The 15,207-nt window shown below is 42.6% G+C and overlaps 1 protein-coding gene across 2 annotated transcripts in view; it reads left to right on the top strand.

Annotated features, from left to right (window-relative positions):
- SIPA1L3 (signal induced proliferation associated 1 like 3) overlaps positions 1–15,207 on the top strand; it is a 116,842-nt gene that overhangs the window by 17,286 nt on the left and 84,349 nt on the right. The window contains exon 1 of one of the 2 annotated variants that reach the window (XM_067556600.1): positions 14,698–14,738. The exons of the other annotated variant lie outside the window; for it this stretch is intronic. The gene's annotated coding sequence lies outside the window, so the exon portion shown is untranslated. Of the gene's footprint in view, positions 1–14,697; positions 14,739–15,207 lie in introns of those variants that run through there. 2 annotated transcript variants of the gene reach the window in all.

The raw sequence follows: 15,207 nt of genomic DNA on the forward strand, positions 1-15,207 counted from the left end.
TAAGCACTTCCGTTCAATATGTTGTTATGAACACTAAGTCTTTAATAGCAGAGGACTGGTACAGGCATTCCTACGCTGCAAGTTAACTGAGCCTTTCAACTAAAATTAAAGTAAGAGCTCTTGTGACAAGGGCCGGGGAGGAATGCTAAGGGCAATCGGCCGAACTATTTTGAAACATCCACTCTGGATGTAGGAAGAAATTGCATAATATTATCAGGCCCGGGGCTAATATAGCCCAATCCTTTATAGTAGTTGGGAATAGTTTTATTGCGCTAAGATTGAGTGAGGCTATTTTGACTCATGGCTTTATCGCAGATTTAAAATATTTCTCTAGGCGCAGGTTGACGATTACGAAGCCTCAGTATGGGAGCAAACTTCTTAAAGATGTAAGAAACAAAATGGCTTGTTTTGCCAATGTTGTGGTTTTAAAAAAGTCTTACTAGTTGAAAAATAAGGGCAAAACAGTTACATTTGTCAAGTGATTATTTTGTAATCTGATTTCTGGTTGATGGCAGAGGCTTATCTATCAGAGATTTCCAAAGTGGGTGCAGAGGCTGCTTTTCATAAAGACAGATTCTGTATGTAACGGTTTTTACTTTAAAAACTGCTTAAGTGTTTCTCCAAAGGGAGGCACGTTATCAGATCAGCTAGGAAATTCTTGCTGAATTGTCTTGTGTAGTTAGAAATGTGTGTACATGTGCACGCATGGATTTGATATTATCATGCACCAGGGATTGGTTGCCTGGTCCCAAGATGTGTTTTGCCTGTCTTTGTGGTGGGCCTTGTGGCCCTGCAATGTTGCACCTGCCTATCTCGCAAATCCTTGTCAGGTTTGACACAGAGCATGCACATGGGAAGTCTGCTGCTGTGTGTCAGTGTAGTAACCTTGCAGTGAATGGGCATGAGACTTCCAGGAGACACAGATGAAACATGTCACTTTCATGCTGTCCACTCACATTGCAATTTGTCTAGTATTCCAGTTGTGCAAATCAATTTTAGAGATGCTCTGTGGCTGAAAAATGAAGACGTTTCTTTGTAATATATTATGTGTTACTAAGAACACTTGAGATTGTTAAAAGGTTTTAGAATTTAAACAATTTAGTTTTCTTTTCCCCATTTATACTCTCTTTACTTATTGCACTTCACATGGCTTGGGCAGTGAAAACAGGGTCACGACTTCCAGGTTGTCAAGACCCAGCATTGTCTGGGTTGCAAAGGCTACAACGATATATTTCAGTAGAAACAAACGGCTTTAATTGGAATTACAACATAACAAAATGAGGATTAGATTTTTTGTCCTTCTGCACCTTATGCATACCTTTACCCCAGTGCAAATTGAGTGTGAAATGCAACCAAATCTGAATGGCAGTGTTTATGCACAAGATGCAGAGCAATGGAGAATCAGAGCCAACACTTAAAAACAAACAAACAAACAAACAAAAAAAAACCCCAAAAAACCCACAAACTGAAAACCACCTCTTTTTAACCAAGCAGAATATCTGTATTTGTTTTAGGCCCAACCTACCTGGATTGAAGAAACACTGATTCAATCACATGTAACTTTCTCCCCTCCCCCACCACAACACACACACACACACCCACCACACACACACACACACACACTTTCTCTCTCTGCCACAGTGCAAACTCTTCTTGAAAGTACAGGTGATCTCTCATCAAAGCTGCATGATAGACTAGTTTCATGTGTAGCCTGCTAACATGCTGACCCCCTATCCTCACCCACTTGCTCATGTGGCAGGCAGGATAAGAGATGCATGCACATTCTCTGCTGAATGAGAGATGCACACTTAGCATGTCGACAAAATCTCCTGGACTGTGTGTATTTATCTTCCCTGCCATTGCATAAGTGCTGGTCGGAGCACTAGCATAGACCAGGCTGCTGGTGCTTCAGCCACTGGGCTGGCTGGACCTGCCCAGAACAGCTCTGGATTACATGACGGTTACAACTCATGTAGCTAACGTGTTCCCGTCTATACTAATGCTGCACTGGTGCTAGTGCATTAATGAGAAACTTGGGGGAAATGCTAGTGCAGATGAGACCCTGAAGTGCCTTGGTGGCACTGTGGCTTCTACATTAGAGCTGGGATGACATAAACTGCTCTGCCTCTTCCCATCTTGATAGAAGAGATGAGTTGCAGGGGCTCCTTATGGAAAAGGCTGAGAACCACTGCATTAAAGCATTGTTAAATGGAAAGTTGTGAGCAGCACCCCATTTCCATAGCCCCCATCCTTTCTCCCTCTACTTTATGTAGTGTTGAATTTAGCAACAGCAGAAGGAGTAGCCAGGTACGAGTGACAAACCTTTAATGTCAGTCTCCAACTGAGGAGTGCCTCTGTAGCTCTTTGGTCTTGGATCTGCTTCTGAAAATGGTGTAAATGCAACACACTTACTAAAATAATTTATTTCTTTTTAAACCTGAAACCAGTTACTTAAACTGGAACTGAATTAAACCATGTGCATAGGGTAAAATCTGTTTGAAGTTTAGCTCCAGCTTTGATACCTGTCGAGTTGTTGGCTGTATTTGTGCACTTGCCTCAATCTCTACAATTTTTTTTTGGCCTAATTGTACTGATCCAGCACAGAATTATTTTGTCTCCAAGGTCTTGAGTGCTAAACAAGGTATTTAAACTTCAAAGTGAGTGATGAGAATGGAGAGTAGGGGGGGATGTTTATTTTTAATTAACTAGCTCTTCACTTATGTTGATGCTTTGCATGGATGCTCTTTGGAATACAGGAGGGACCAAAACACACTTCAGTGGTGTTCACAAGGTTGGCATGTGATTGCTAGTGGCAATGCAAACCTGCTGAAAGACCTTTGCTTTCTGTAGAAAGGAAACAAAACTGGGCCTGAGTCTCTCTTGCCCTGCACTTTGTATGAGTCATTTTCCCTGGTACATAGCCCTGCCTTCTGATTTGCTAGTGCTTTATGCTTGCTTTTCACTGGTGTGAAACCATAGCAGACTTGATGGTATATTCAAGGTCATGCTCATGCTGTAAATATATTTTAGAGATTGGTTCATTGGACCTGGATAAAAGGATGGAAATGGCTATTTGATTTAGAATAAGGTGTGTGTGTGTGAATTCACTAAATTGGCACTAGTGGCTTTCTTTAGGCTGCTACCACATGACTTAAAGCTTACTGCAATCAGTGTTGGACTGGGACTAAAAGTCGACCTTGGCATTTAAAACACACTGGCCAGGGCGCCGCTGGGCCCATGTGGTGGGAGAGGGGCCGGGGAAAGGGGTGGGGCGGAGAGGGGCTGCTGTGCTCTGCCAGGCCCAGCTGGAGGACCTGATGAAAGGCTTTCTGTAGTTTTTTTTTTTTTTTTTTTTTTTTTTTCCCCATGAAGACCGGCCCACCAGCCCTTGAGTGCACTGGCCCCTCTGGGATTTGCCAGAGCTGTCAGATGGCATGTCCCCCTGTGACTGTAATCTAGCCTTGAAGTACCATAGAATTTCAGGTGCCCTGATTAAGAGGAAGGATGGCCCAGTGGTTAAGGCACCAGCCTAGGATTTAAGAGATGTGGGTTCGAATCCCCTGCTCCGCCATAGACGCCCTTTGTGATATTGGGCAAGTCACTTAGCCACTCTGTGTCTCAATCCCGTATCTGTACAATGGGGATAATAGCATTCCCCTACCTGATGTGTGTGTTAGGGTAAGTAGTATGTGCAGCACTCAGGTATTATGGTAGGGGCCATGTAAGTAACTAAGATGAACAGACTAGAAATAACCTATGGATGTAACTAGGCAGAGAACTTCAAAAGCAAAGATGCAGGAAGAGACCTTTTATGTTTAACACCCCTCCTTTGAATACATAAGGCTTTTTGCAATAATATGTTCAGAATTTGAGTCTTAGTGAAATTAGAAAGCCCTTGCCCTTGTAAAACAGCTGTTCTCCTTTGAGTTTCTGCTATGGAATAATTTCATCCTAGAAGAAGCAATTATCACAGCCTGGGCCTTGTCTTTAAAACCCACTGTGTTCTTTCCATACATGATATTTGAGGGCTTCTCTTTGGAAGTGCGCAAAGCAGAGACGCCTCTTTCTTTTCCTTGGGAGTTAACAATTGTAGTTGTAATTTGTCTGCAACTCTCTGCCTTGAGGAACTTTCAGAGAAGTTACCCAAAAGTCATTTGTTGCCCCAATAAAGTGATGTTCCATCAGAACTAGACATCTCAGATTGTTTGGTAGGTTACAAGCAATAGATTTGAGGGGCCTACGTCAGATCTTCAGCTGAGGTACATGGGCACAGCTTAAATAAATGGAACAAGGCCCACTTCTCTCAGCTAAGGATCTGGCCCTAGAGGGCATGTTGTGGGTGCTGAGAATGTCCACATGTAACCCATCATTTTAAAAAACGAAATCTCTCGTCTTCCCAAGCAAGGCCTGCAGCAATATGTAGAATGCCAGCAACCCCTTCTCTCACCCCTGGCCACAAGGGGCTGGGTCTTGGTTGCCATTGCAAGATGAGCCCTCCCTCCTGCCTCTCTTGTTTTGTGAACAGGCAGAGTAGCAAAATTGATCACACTTTGCGCTCTTCCGGCAGGACTCTTGGGAATTTCAATGGCCTGGTTGCTCAGAAGGGAAGAACGAGCATTCTGAGCAGAGCAGTGGGTTACAGGTGCCTCTCGGGGCCGAGATGAAGTTAGCACGTCTAATTTTAAGCTGACTGGCCTTTACGTTGTCCCTGTAAATGTTTTTTAAATATTAAAAAATGTAGGTTCATATCCATGCTCTCTTCTCCCAAACTAGGTTAGCTGCAGCTTATTTTACAAAGGATATGAAAACAAGTCTCCAGGATGTATTTTCATGGGATGATGAGGCTAACAGAAAGGAGTCCCTATCCTATCTCTCAACAGTAGCTCTATCATAAGAAAGGCATCCTGGAGGCTTGCGACAGTTGACTGAATCCCTGAGGGACTGAATGAATTGTTTAAACTGAGACGCTGTAGAGTCTGTAATAATCTGAATTTACTGTTGATAGGGTTGGCTTTCTGTGGTGAGATTAGGTTTTCCACATGACTGATACTTCAAACAGGGCTGTATTTTCTTTCTACAACACTGATTTTTACAGTTCATGTTTGCTAAAAGCCATTCTTTGTGAAGCTGGATCACTTTGATCCACATAGTCATACTGGTTTTTCTTTTCATTAAGATAATTTATGGCACAAAATTCAAAGGGACAATACATTTGTTTAATTCCTAGATAAGGGTTTACTCCTTTCCCCTCTTTAATTTAAAAAGGAAGAGGGTTTGACTGTATTTTTCCTTCAGTTTGGACTACAAGCACTTTTCACTCAGGGCTAATGGAAGGTTAAAAATATATTCTGCGTGCACTCCATAGAGCTTTCTGTTAGAGGCATAAAAAATTCTACTGCTGTTTATCAAAAGATCTGTGGTTAATAATTAAAATGTTTTTCCCACAACTAGAATAGTTTTTGAAGTGCACATTTCAGTCCCTGGGTATCTTGGAGAAATATCGCTGTTATACTCAGTATGCCCTCTCCCCACACCCGAAACTTTCCCTCAATTTAACTCAGTGTATTTTTAGTTAGGGCTTTACATAGAAAGGGCTTGATCCTGATTTCAGATTTGAAGTGGCAGCTGCCATCAACTCCAGAGCAAATGGCAAGAGGAATTTCTCATGAACTGTGTTCTTATTTTCTTCTCTTAACCTTATCAGGAATCCTATCTGTATAATGCACAATGGGACACACAGGTCCATTTAAACATGCTTCCTAGTGAGAAATTGCAGTACCCAGATGCCTGAGTGGGGGAGAGGGAAAATTGGCTGTGATTTACTCCTAGTTATGGGCTGAAAAGAGGGCATATCTTGGCTGACAACTTCCTTAAGCAGATAAAGAAATACAATTTAATAAACAGCCTTTTCGGATCAGGTGGCCTCATTGAGGAGGTCTTAAGTTCTGGGAGAAAACTAATATGGTAGCTTTTGAAATGTGTGGCCTTTCAGAGCTTACGAGAGCAGGCTGGTTCTGTGCTGAGTGGGATTCATAATCACAATGAATTTATAAGTCTTTGTTTCATGTTGAGCTCTTTAAAACGCTTGAATCAAGTTTTCCATAAATCTGGGTGTGGGGAAACTTTCCATTGCCCATTTTGTAGGAAATTAAAATTTTCTTTTTTCGTGTTCCTTTTGTAGGTTGCATTAACATACACATTTGGCGTTTCTAATAGTTTATATATTTCAGGCCTCCTGCTTTATAGAGATCAGATTGAGAAGACTTAGATTAAAACGCAGGGGTGGGGCCGGGAGAGTGATTATGCATAGATCTTTGTTTCATACACTTGTCCACACAGGTTTGTTGTTGCACCAACATCACTGCAATGGTGCAAGCAGCAGAAGTCACTTTTTACACTAGTGCAGCATATCTGAATGCATTGGTCTAGCTACCAGACTACAGCTTGGCAAAACAACCCCAGAGCAGACAAGCCCTTTATTTGGTGTTAAGTCTCTTTATAAAAATACTTGTGGACCAATCAGATGTCATCGGTAAACAGTGGGCCTGATTCTCCGCTGCCCTGCACCATATGCAGCCATCTACACCAGCGTAGAGGGGGTGTAAGCAGCTGTCCCTCAGAATATCACACTTTGCAGCGAGGTGCAAGGCAAAGGAGAATCGGGCCTGCTGACTTCTAAGGAGCTGCTATTAGTAGGTTAGAGTCCAAAGCCTTGTCTACATGCAAACCAGCATCAGTTTAGTTTAAACCTGTGCAAAGCCCTGTCTGGACACTCTGATTTCAGTTAAAAGAGCAGTTTCTTTTGATTTTTGTTTAATTTTTTCTTCTTAATTAATTTAAGCGAAACTATTCCGCCTCCTGCACCAGATTAACCAGACTGGTTAAAAAAATTTACGTAAACCGGTGCACCTGTGTGGGTAGAGAAGCTCCAAGTCAGTAGGAGCCACCATCTACACTGCTTGGAGCCAAAATGGCTGGCGCTGTCATTGAATCATCTGTTGCTTTGCTAAAACTCCAGAGATGATGATTCCTCTTTCCTTTTGCTTTACCTTCCTCGACTCCCTTGCAGCATTCTCCACCAACATCCTTTGATAGATGCAGGGAGTCTGACCACAACTGCTACTTGTGCGTATTGAGCTTCCAGCTGTTGTTCCATCAGTTCTGTCAGTGTCTGGAAATTTGATTGAAGTGAAAATTTGACTAAAGGCAACAACAGCTAAATACTCACTTCTTTGTTTTTAAATGCTGTCTCATATCTTAACTTCCTTTTGTTTAGTGTGTGGTCAACATAGATCTCCTTCCCCAGTAAAACACTCTAGGATTTATTTGCTCTGGGACTATAGTCTGTGAGAGCTTGGTACATTGGTACTGATTGCAAAGTTGCTTCAGGCTCCTCTTGGCAAAAACGTGACAATTCAAGGATTGTTGAGAAGATCTGTGGAGGTTTCTGAGCTGCACTTTGAAGCTGTTCTAAATGGACAAGCAGTGGGCAGCTTTATTTTGTAGCTCTCCTTGGTGGGTGGGTGGGTTCTCTCTCTGGGATTGTCCTCTCCATGGTGTGCTGGGATCCCTGCTTTAAGTGCTGCCTCACCTATGTGGAGTTTCGCCTGGTCAGTGACAGGCATTCCCAGCGTATCCGCTGTCTGGGAGACGCGCGTACCAACTCAGTCCTTCAAGAGCAGATCTAGAAAAAAAGAGATTCAGCATGGCTCCTCATGAAGGAGAGCTCTCTTCAACCAGCCTGAGATCCAGGACCATATCCCTCCCCTTCACACACACACACTGACACAGGCCTCTGAGTGAGCACTGTGTCCTGTTCACCTCTGTACCCTGCTTGCTTAGATCTTTGTGTGATAACATGCAGGATACAGCAGGGTTTCCACGAAGAGGAGTTCTGGATCTTCTCAGAGAGAACCTGCGTCAAAAGAGCCCCAGTCACCACAGACATTGATTGTTCCAGAAAGTGTACTGCTGAGGCCCCAGTCTTCCCTGGCACTTGGAGCTCTTTGTTGAAGACTTTAACCTCCTCAAAGAATCATGGCACTAAGCATGCCTTGGTGCTAAATCAGTCTTCAGTACCATATAAGCATGATTACATCAGCAGATTCTAAACATCCTGTGTGGAGGAAGTCCGTATCACCTACAGAGCTCTCCGTGCTACCCCTGGTACCTAAGCAGGTGTCTCACACTACTATACCAGTGCTTCTGAAGCCATCTGTGCCCTAGGTACTTATGCCATCTACTTGACCGGTGCCCTTTGCAGAGGTTTGTTGAGTTTTGGTGCAGATTAATTGGTACTGCAGGAATTTAGATTCTCTAAAGACTTTTGTCTCAGGTGAGCCAGTGTGTCCATTGTTAATGTATAATGAATGACTGCCAGTACTGAGATCCACTGGGTCACTGAGACCTTCCCTGGTTCTCCTAGTTCTCCGGGACCTTCAGAGTGAGGCAGACAAACACCATTACCTCCAGTCTCTGCTCCTCCCTTGGACTATGCTGAAGACACCTCAGATTCCCAGTTACTTGTGCTGGGATCTCCTACTTACCAGCAGAGAGACATCTCTCCTGACACCTTCACTGAGAGAGAGGCTGATAAGGTGAGAGATTCTCATGTCCCCTTCCACTGGTCTGAGCAGCACTGGATGTCCCCTTCTCTACTTTATGGCCCCCCTCAGTGGCCTTACCAGGACCCAGGGGCTGCCTAGAGAGTCACATGAGGACCATCATGCGAGACAGTCTCCTGCTTTCTCCCTGCTCAACAACCTCAATCTCAAGAGGAATCTTTCCAGGAGCAAAAGGCTAGAAGTGACACCACAAAACAGCATTTCCTCGTCTTCACCAGTTGAGGCTGTGCTGCCTCCCACACCTCCTTCTGCTGATGACTTTAAACAAGTCATCAGCTCATGAAGCTCATGCAACAGTTTTCCCATTGGTGAAGTACATGGCTCGTGGTGGAAGCATCTTTGCAAGTACCTGCTATGCTAAGGGATCCCTAGTTAATAGTTTGTTAAAGTAGCACCTGGACCTCCTGCCAGGACTTGGACTCCATTTTGCTAGACTCTGTACATATTCATACAGACCCTGCCCAAAAGTGCATACGTGTGTGCTAGACTAGATGGATGATGAGCGGGGACGGGAAACTGAGGCACAGAGCAGTGATGTGACTTGCCCATGGTCACACAGCAAGCCAGTGGCAGAGCTGGGAATAGAAGTCCAGTATCCTATCCACTAGATTATATTGCCTCTAATGGTACTTTAAAAAAAAAAAAAAAAAAACCACTACCAGATGAGACTTTGTTAGGCATGCCATGTCTTACTGTCTGGCGTGGGGCAATGCGGTGACTGGTTCCAGTCATAGCAATCCGCAGGCAGGTTCTAGGCTACTTTCTGCACTGACTTGAACTACTCTGCCAGTCCTATTGATTGCAGAGTTTGGCCTTTTGCATGTGCACCTAAAACAGGGAACCATAGATTCTGTTGTTTCACATGGACATGTGTGGCGACAAGGCCGCTATTCAGATGCCTGAAGAATTCCAGAGAGGTTTTTCCGGTTTCTCCAGCACGCACACGAATAAGTCACTACCAAATAAATAATTAATGCTTATGTAAATCTTTTATGTTTACTCCAGTTTACCTAGGAGTGTCTGCAAGAGAGTGTTTAAAGCTGCTCTGTGCCTTTCTGCTGCTGTTCATTAAATGTGGCGGTAATGTTTTCACTTGTAATAAAGTCATCTGGCTGGTAATGAGGACTGGGGGGGGGCTGTCCTTGCCAAGGCAGGCTCCTGAGTTCTCTTGAAAACAAAACAAAAGAGTTGATATGACTGCTGTAAAAGTCTCCTTACATCTCACTTGTCATGATGTAGGCAGGTAGATAGTGAGTTTTGGTGTGGGTTAGGCAACAAAGATAATAGACATCATGTGATGTGGGTGGAGGGAGGGACACTTCAAAAATATTAATATGTTCTGCTAGATTTTCCCTGTTTACCTCGTCAGGGGACTGAGTGTAATGAGTTTGAGAGCAGGAAGGATCTGGGGAAGTGGGAAAAATGGAGGATGAAGACAGGGCAGTTTGGTTGATCTGAGTGCTGTTTCCCTATTGCTGAAATGTTGTGTGTTCCAAACCCGTTACTGGCCACTTCATGTTTAATAATGATACAGGCCTCTAATCCTCTTGCGTGTGCACAATAAAGCTTTCTCTGGAAATTGAATAATTGTCTTTAGTGATGAAGTGGGTTACAGCCCACGAAAGCTTATACCTGCAGAAAATAAATTTGTTAGTCTTTAAAGTGCTCTTAAGAACTCTCGTTGTTTTTGTCTTTAGTGATAAAGGGGTTATATTCCAGCTGCAGCTGTGATTACCTTCATTGTAGAAGCATCTTAGACATGCTGTTTCCTAAAGGTGGAATTGTAACAGGGGGGTGGAGTGTGTGTGGCTTTATTTACACGTGTAAGGAGTTACTCACCTACCCTCCTGGTTGCAGTTTGTTCACAATAGAAATCCAAGATTGGGTGCTGTAAGGAACACCAGTCCTTGGTGGCCTTGTGGCTGTAGATGGACAAACAACTATTTATGCAGGAAGAAGGGTCTTTCCAAAGACAGGCTGGTGAGCTTATGCTATAGATCCAGGGATAATTTTCAGGAGCTAGTTTTCACCTGATACACAATTCATTTTGGGATAAAAATGTTTTGTCTCTTAAATATATGCTCAGGGAAAATGTGTGACCTGTAATGTGGAACTTTGGAATATAAGGCTTGAAAAATACCAAGCTGTGCAGCAGTAAGATCTTTTAAAGAACCATAGGGAAGTCTCTCTTGAAAATCAAATGGAAGGGAAGCTGTGACTACATTGCATGTGTCTCTTGGTAACCAAATTAATTGTTCCCCAGGCTATTGGGTCTTAACTCAAAGTGATAAAACAAGAATCCTGGCTTTGAATAAACAGGTTTGAATTAAACATGTTCAATTAGGTAATGCACCATGTTAAATAGTTTCCAAGTTAATCTTGCAGTTATGTTATAGTCTTCAAAAGAATCAGCAAACGTGTGGATATTTATCATAGACTTATAACACTAGGTATTTTTGACAAGGTTAGCACTTCCATTGGCGCTAGTAGAACAACTTCCTGTTGTTTTTAAAGTAATAAGAAACCATTAAAATTAGTCAGAACATTACTCTATTGTGTGTGTCTTCAACTTGACAAATATTGCACAGAGCAAGGCCAGCATTCCAGCCTTTATTATCTGTTTGGTTTTGCTTGCTTTATCACAGTTGTAACACTACTTACACATACTTTTGTACCATGTGTAGTAATGATAATTTGACGTAGAGAGCTTCCCAACATAGGTTCTCAGGTACCTCAGACAGGACTGTCCCTGTTTTACAGGTGTGGGGAACTGAGGCACAGGGCTGAAGTGGTTTGCCAAATTCACATGGGAAGGCTATGGAAGAAGAGGCCTTAGGTCAAGATCAGGTGTTTACCCAAAAGCCCTTTGACAGAGCCAACCAAGAAGTATGTCAGGCTTGTCTGCAAGATCTTATGGGGCTAGTAGAGTTGCTTTACTTAATTTGTTCCTCTCTGATGGATGCCAGTGGTCATGGTGAACAGCTGTTTCATTTTATTTTATTCAGAGAAGGCCATTGAGGAAGTAATGAGACAATAAAGTATATAGTAACACCAATATTCAGGACATGGGTTGGCTCCTTTCCATCCAAGATAGATTACGCTATCTCAATGTCTGAAGGGAATTGGGGTTTGGCCGAAGGGAGACAGTCTGGATTTAAACTTGCAAATGAGAAGTCAGTGTTAATTGGGATAGAAGACACTGTGAGAGGTGGCAGGGGGTCATGAACTTCCTTTGAGAATATCCATCCTCCAATGACAGTGCACAGCTTTGGAGGTCCAGCTGGTTCCATCACTAAGCACTGTCACCAAAATACCTTTTCATTGTTACCCAGGAAGTCTCCGAGCTAGTTATGAACCCTAGCCGTGGTGATCCCAGCTTCAAATACACTGAGGGCAGAGGTGCATCGTGGGATTCAGAGCCTCGTTTTAAGTTAGGGAGGAACCCCTCTGATGATGCGAGTCTGAAAGCCTTTGCCCACATTCACTCCAAAATAGCTAGATGACTTCTCTAAGGCTGTGTCTTCCCCATTAAATTGTGCTACTCTCTAGAGTTTTGTGGATGTGCAGAGTTTCCAGCTTCTCATTTGCTGCTCTTTTGGATCATACTACAGTCAGAAACAGGGCCTGGCCATTGCTTTGCTTGGCAGCTAAAATCGCAAAGCTCAGAACTGTTTTCTGGCTGTTTTTTTGTTTGTTTGTTTGTTTCTTGGTTGGTTGGTTTTAAACCACTTGGAGAAATATAACTGCTTTCCAGAAAGGTTGCTTCCTGCCTGGAAGTGAATACATTTCCTTTAGTATAGAGCCCTGCAGTGGGACTGGGATCCCGTGGGACCTGCTGCCATAATAGCGGGAGTGGGTTTTAGTGGGATTAAAGAATAGTCCTGTGCAGGGATCTACTCTAGAGTATATGCAGAAAGATATCTAAGAAGCAGCAGGTTTAGGAGATTTGGAGGCATGGGAGCTCACCTATTCTATCTAATGGAGTCAACAAATGGCTCTTGGGAGAAGTGAATTGTCATCTTTTTCTGTCTGTAAAGAGAAAATATTTTGATTGCACGTTTTCTTCCACTTATGTAGTCAGCCATTTGCTATTTTATCAATCAATGTCTGTGTCGTTCTGTTAATATAAGGCACAATAAAAGCCTAGAGGTGAACAAAAGGAACAAATGTTCTGGTGAATTTCAGGTTTGATTGAAGGAATACACTCATCTAATAGAGCAGTTTCGAAATAAAGATGTTACCAATGCTAAGTTTCATCTGCCACTGATCTGCTGGCAGGTCAAGTGCCCTGTAGAACTCCACTCAGGTGTTCCTGGTTATAGAGAAGCTGATCAGCTTTTTACCCTCTATGCTGTGTTAGTTCCCATCTGTCCATTTGCTTCTTTGCAGCAGTTAATTTTGTAAATTACTGATTTTTGACTAACAGGTTTTTTCTTTATAAATCATGGAAACTAAACTGTGTTGGAACAGTTGGTCTCCAAAGTATTCCCCCACCATTCATGTTTCATTTGAAGCATGAGATGTGGGTAAATAGAATTTGTTTGGTTTCACTTATATTCAAGACAGAATTCCTGGCTTTTGGCTCTCTGAAAGCTTTCCACACACAATACTATTCTGACAATTTAGATTGCATGAGAACATTCTTAGAACAAAATAATTTAGTGTCTGAAACTGGTTGTGCATTTCAAACACACGCACCAGTGTTGCCTTGACTAACATTAAGATGCCTTTTTAGAAGAAATATAGTAATTAAATAAGCTTGTTTCACAATCCAGATGGTGGTTATGGAGGCTTTGGTGGCAACTGTGAAGAATATTAAAGGTGCACGAAGATTAAAATCTTCTAGTTCTTGGAATGTTTCTTGAAAAAGATACTTGAAATTATAAATCTCTGCATGTTTTTATTTCCTAAGATGCTTCTGAGTTGAAAAGTGATGTAGTTTTTAAATTAGTAGGTCGGTTGTTTTTTTTTTTTTTTTTTAATCACTTTTTCAGACAGCAAGTCAGTTTTTAACCAAAAAGGGTTAAGAAATATAGCATATGTAAAAATGATACTGTACTCCTGAGGCATTTAAACATAGGAGGCAGTTGCTGTTCTTATTTCTGGGAATGCTGTTGTTTGCAGTTCTGGGGGTTCAGCAACAGAGCTAGTAGATTCCAGCTGATCTTGCAGTTGTATATACAGGAATGTGTATTTATTATCTTGGAATACTGGCACTAACCTTTCCTCCTAGGTTCGTGCCTTGAACCAAGATGTGTGAGTCAGTAATTATGAGGAAATACAGTTGAAAATTGGACTTATTTATACACAATCATGAATAGATCTTCTGGCCTCATCCTAAGGTTGATACATTTCTGGCTGCATTTAAGTACTTCATCCATAACAGGTTTTACAAAAAACTACCTCTAATAGGAATCCTAGTCAATTCTGTAAAACAGCAAAAACAGCTCACTTCAACTCCTCTTTTTACATTGCCATTTTGTCTTGTTTCTTTCAGCTGTGAATGCAGATCTTCATTGGGGGTGACGGTGTTCAGAAACTCATTGCTGAAAGGGTTAGTTAAAAGCTACGTTGCACATTCCTTTCAGTCAGGTTCCTGCAGACTCCATCCTTGTGTACACAACCTGTGCAGCTGTTTGAGTTGGCTGGGCCTCCTCTGGTTACATATATCCCTGCTAGCACCCAAACTCCAGGGAGACATTGGGTCACTCACATTGTGACTTTGAGGCTTCAGTGGCTCAGAATGAAGAGCTGGCTGTGACCAGCAGAGAGCAAAGTCATAGCGCTTGTGGACATCTGCGCTTGTCATGAAGCTTGGGGTTATATTAGTGGTAATACCATGGGGAGCATAGCTCATGATATGCTTCCTTCGGTAACTTGCTCACACCCTTTACAAACAATGAGGTTACTTCTGAAAGGAGCTGTGGGGTAGGCATTTGTGGGTCAGTCCTGTGAAGGTCTTCTGAGCATCTTGCAAGATCAAGCCCTAAATCTTTTAGCCTCTAGTTTACACACAATCCGTCCTTCTCTTTCAGAAGCCTGCCCACGGGTATCTTACATGGCTCGTCTTCTCCTGAGAGAGCCTGCGTTTCAGAGACCATGCTCCTGAGACTGGTGGGGATGATGCTACAGCTATATATTGTATGTACTTGCTAAGGCCCTCTCTGTCAGCATTCACAGTATAACTCTGTTAGCTGCAGATGTAAAATCTCCGCCCTTCTGAGTCATATGAGACTAAAGAATGGAATGCAGGTCCTTTCAATTGCATATAGTGAAAGTCCTAATTATGGAGGATTATAGTGTAACATAGCAGAGGTAACTGTTACATCTTAAGTTTTGAGCAATTTTATGTAATGACCGTCGTCTGCTTTCATGCTCTCTCAGCCTGAGCCACGGTGTTGGTCATGCTCTCCCCTCAAATGCCTAAAGGATTCCCATTGAGGCATGTAGTGTTCCAATCCCTGCCTCTTTGGCTCTGTTGAGGGGAGATATTTTGCTGGGCTTGCATCCAAAGGTTTTAAGGAGTTAATAGAAATGAGTCTGACTCACAATGAGGAGAAATGTAAAGCTTCATGATAAAATA

This window comes from Emydura macquarii, unplaced genomic scaffold (assembly GCF_026122565.2).
Source record: "Emydura macquarii macquarii isolate MOO-44397 ecotype Brisbane River unplaced genomic scaffold, CSIRO-AGI_Emac_v2 contig_1790, whole genome shotgun sequence".
NCBI lineage: Eukaryota > Metazoa > Chordata > Testudines > Chelidae > Emydura > Emydura macquarii.